The sequence below is a fragment of the Lactuca serriola genome, chromosome 7, assembly GCF_051521515.1.
Source record: "Lactuca serriola cultivar US96UC23 chromosome 7, Lser_US96UC23_V15, whole genome shotgun sequence".
In the NCBI taxonomy this organism is placed as follows: domain Eukaryota; kingdom Viridiplantae; phylum Streptophyta; class Magnoliopsida; order Asterales; family Asteraceae; genus Lactuca; species Lactuca serriola.
Genome location: NC_136414.1, coordinates 158894189 through 158898885, shown reverse-complemented (window position 1 = coordinate 158898885; position 4697 = coordinate 158894189).

Sequence of the window (4697 nt, the reverse complement as noted above, 5' to 3'; positions counted from 1 at the left end):
TGATTTCCTTTGATTCACTGGTTCCCTGAGAATACAAGTATTTTGAAAAACGTCAACATATGAAATGTTGGTGAGTTCATAAGTTGTATTTGAAAAACAATGTTTCGTATCGTTTGAAAATCACCAGAAAATCCGATATTTTCTGAAAAGAGAAGCTTTTGAAAACGTTTGTGAAGATCCATAAGTATGCTTGTTTGTTTCTATACTTGTAAAAATTGTGCATTGAAGTTGTATGTATTTCGAATCTGTATGTATTGAAAAACCCTAGGAAAACCCGATGTTTTCCTAATTCTTTGAATTCCATGAATTTACATTGAAACCATTGCAACGCATGAAGTTATCATTACCAGACGACATTGGATTATGATTATCTGCTACAAACACGCGTTACACAAACGACTCGTCTATAGCAATACTAACGATCCCGTAGGCGTCGTCCGTACTAATCACGTTATCCAACCGCCCTGACTACGTGTAGTCCCACATCCGAAGAGAAAGAGGACACGAAGGCCTCGATGACTCCATTAGCCGGTTGGGGATAAAAAGGTACGAGGGGTCCCAGACCCGCCTCGCATAAAAGGCAGACTCTACTAGCGACACTAAAGGACCCTTGGGGACCAGTAGTCTACAAGCCATTAAAAGTCCGGTTACGTCGTGTCGGATCGGTAAAACCCAACACTTCGTAAGATTGAAGTCTTTGGGCCTTAAGATCAGGTCGTCGGGCTAGCTAGGCTCAACGAACAAGATTTTACACTTGTGGGGCCCAAAGATAGTGCGTAGACGTCTGTGCACATTCGCATGTATAATGAATTCCAAATCGTTAGTTGTATGAATCGTAGTGTTGTAGTATCGTAGTGTCGTCGTGTTAGTAGTTTCGGATTTTTATTGGTTCGAGACCGAACCAATTCGTTTAACAACGACTTTTGGTGTTGTAATGTATTGTATTTTGTCGATAGTCGTGGTACCATTATTTGGTCAAATTGCATGTATTGAATTAGTCTTGAAAATTTTCTGTTTTCAGCCCCTCCTTGTTTGTAAAATTTACTTTTTCAACCCTTTATTCAAATACTTTCCGGTTTGGTCCTTAAATCAATTTTCTTGACATTTTAACACCAAAAATTTTTGAAATAAATATTTTCCAGCATATTTTTCATAGAAAACAGCTTAAGTCCCTGAAATTTCAGTTTTCTCGGTTATAACCCTTCTTTTTCGCAAGTTTGACAATTTTGGCCCAAATTGTAAAATTTTTGCAACTTTGGTCCTTTTTAATTTAAAAAGCATTTTAAACCTTTGAAAAGGACTTGGATCACTTATGGTCCACTGTTTTACAGAAAATCACAGTTTTGGCCCTCCAAAATAGAAAAATTCGCATAATGGGCCTCAATGGGCCTCATCAGAATTCGTGATATGTCAATTTGGGCCCTTAATTTTGTATTTTTCACATTTTAGGCCCAAAATTTGTGTTTTTAGCCCAAAGAAAATTGTTACTAAACCACTTAGCTATTTTTCTTGAAACACTTGGTATGTAGAAATACATTTGATGCTAAAATCATTTAACATAAGATATATCTCGGTTTTGAGGGGTTTTATGGGTAGATCCAACATTATAGCACACAAAAGCATACATGTAAGCATGGAAATCATACAAGGCATACAAAACACATATAGATCTACACTTTCACTTGTATTCCCCCCCCCCCCCACAAAACTCATGAAAACAGAAAATAGGGGTATGAAGCTCACCTTGGGTGTGGGGGCTCGGTTTTGCAAAGAAAATGGAAGGAAAATGAAGTGATTTTCGGCCTTAGCACCCTTCCTTGGTAGATCTCGAGTTTGGTGACTTCTAAGGTGTATGATCACAATTTGGAATAGATTTAGAAGAGGTTTTTGATGGAATGAAATAGCTAGATCATATATATAAGTAAAAACTTACCTAAGATGATGATTAACTTGCAAGATCCTCTTGAAAGCTCCTAATTTTCGAGATTTTTGGAGTGGGGAGGAAGGAGTGTTCTTGAGTGATCTAGAGAGAATTTGTGAGAGATTTGTGAATGTGTGTGTGTGTGTTTCGGCCGAGAGTGAGAGGGAGGAGAGAAGAGAAGTGATTTTGAAGTGATGTGCATGGAGGTATGTGAGATATTTTGCATGGAAGTCCTTTGGATAACAATGATGTGGCACAACAAGTCAACTCTTCCATCCTCTTGGGCTTGTGCATTTGGGCCGAGAATTTGGAAAGAAAAGGAAAAATTTGGGCCTTTGCCCCTAAGCCCAACATTAGTGTTAATCTTGAGTATGTTTTAAGTCTAAAGAAATGTGGTAGGATTTTCATATTTTTATTGGACTAGTTTAGGTTATTCATGTATCAAGGCTTTTAATTCATTTCATTCTAGGTCCAACATGGCCCAAAATGTTGAAACAAATAGATGTGGGTCCAATTAGAGCCCATTTAAGAGTTCTAGACCCAAGATAGTCAAATTGGAAGTTTATTGGTCCATTAGGTCCAATAAGGAAGTTCTAGTCCAAAATGGACCTAAGTAAGAACTTCTAGGGTTTCTAATTGTTTGATGACTATTTGTAGTACTTGTATGATGTATTTGATTGAAGTTTTTGATGTCATAATCATAGGTGTTACACACGTTCTTAAGTTTTTGATTCACATTAGCTTGAATGTATAGTTTACAAGACACAAAATTTCCAGTTGTGACATCATCCCCCCGTTAGAGGGAATTTCGTCCCGAAATTCTGTTTGAAAGCTAGATTTGAGACCGCTAGAATAGGTGAGGGTACTTTTGCTTCATTTGGTCTTCGCGTTCCCAAGTGAATTCTGGCCCACGCTTCGCGTTCCACCGTACCTTCACGATTGGGATGCGGCTCTGTTTAGTACGCTTCACCTCCCTGTCCATGATTTCGACTGGTTCTTCGACGAACAGGAGATTCTCATTGATTTCGATTTCGTCAAGCGGAATGACAAGGGTTTCGTCTGATAGGCACTTCTTTAGGTTTGAGACATGGAACACGGGGTGTACACCGTTTAGCTCCGCGGGTAGTTGTAGTCTGTAGGCTACCGAACCTATTCGGGCGACGATTTCGAAAGGTCCAATGTATCGCGGGTTCAGCTTTCCCCGTTTTCCGAAACGTATAACCCCTTTCCAGGGTGAGACCTTCAACAATACTTGATCACCGACCTGGAATTCTAAGGGCTTTCGCCGTTTGTCAGCGTAGCTCTTTTGTCGGTCGCGCGATGCTTGTAATCGAGCTTTGATCTGGACAATCTTTTCTGTGGTTTCGCGAATGATTTCTGGTCCCGTTAGTGCCCTGTTTGACGTATGCGTTTTTGCTAGCTGGGTGTCACCTACTTCCGCCCAACATAACGGTGATCTACATTTACGCCCGTACAGTGCTTCGAAAGGAGCCACCTTGATGCTCGAATGGTAACTATTGTTATATGAAAACTCGATCAACGGTAGGTGGGTATCCCAAGACTTTCCAAAGTCTATCACACATGCACGAAGCATGTCTTCAAGCGTTTGAATGGTTCGTTCACTTTGACCGTCCGTTTGTGGGTGATATGCGGTGCTCATATCGAGATGAGTACCCATTGCCTTGTGGAGTGACTGCCAAAAGCGCGACGTGAATCTACTGTCCCTATCCGAGATGATAGATTTTGGCACTCCATGGAGCCTTACGATTTCTCGTAGGTACAAACGCGTCAGTCTCTCCATCTTGTAGGACTCTTTGATTGGTAGGAAATGGGCGGATTTCGTCAGTCTGTCGATTATTACCCATATGGTGTCCAGTCCATCCGACGTCTTGGGCAGCTTGGTCACGAAATCCATAGAAATCCCCTCCCATTTCCACTCAGGGATTGCCGGTTGCTGTAACAATCCTGAAGGTTTCTGGTACTCCACCTTTACTTTGGCGCACGTAAGGCACTTACCAACATAGGTCGCGATTTCCGCCTTCATGTTAGGCCACCAATAGTGTTGTTTAATGTCCAAATACATCTTGTCCGAACCAGGATGAATGGAGTATCGTGTCTTGTGGGCTTCCTTCATAACGGTCTCCCTAAATCCTCCGATTTTTGGGACCCAAATACGGTTCATGAAGTAGTATACCCCATTCTCTCTTGCCTCTAGGTTCTTTTCCATCCCGCGCAATGCCTCGCTAATTCTATTTTCCGCTTTCATAGCCTCCGGCTGGACTGATGCAATTTGAGTGGCCAGATGAGATTGAATGGTTATCAAGTGCGTTTTCGTACGGCGATTAGTGTACTCCTTCCGACTTAATGCATCAGCTACCACGTTGGCCTTACCTGGATGGTACTTGATCTCGCATTCGTAGCCGTTTAGCAATTCCACCCATCTTCGCTGTCTCATGTTCAGCTCCTTCTGATTCAAGATGTGCTGGAGGCTCTTGTGGTCTGTGAAGATGGTGCACTTTGTACCGTACAGGTAGTGCCTCCAAATTTTTAGAGCAAAGACCACGTCTCCCAGTTCTAGGTCATGGGTCGTGTAATTTACCTCGTGCGTCTTTAGTTGGCGGGACTCATATGCTATCACTCTTCCACGTTGCATGAGAACGCAACCTAAGCCCTGATTCGACGCGTCACAGTAGACTACAAAATCTTCCGTTCCTTCAGGTAGTGATAGTACAGGAGCGCTACAAAGAGCTTGCTTCAAGGTTCGAAACGCAATCTC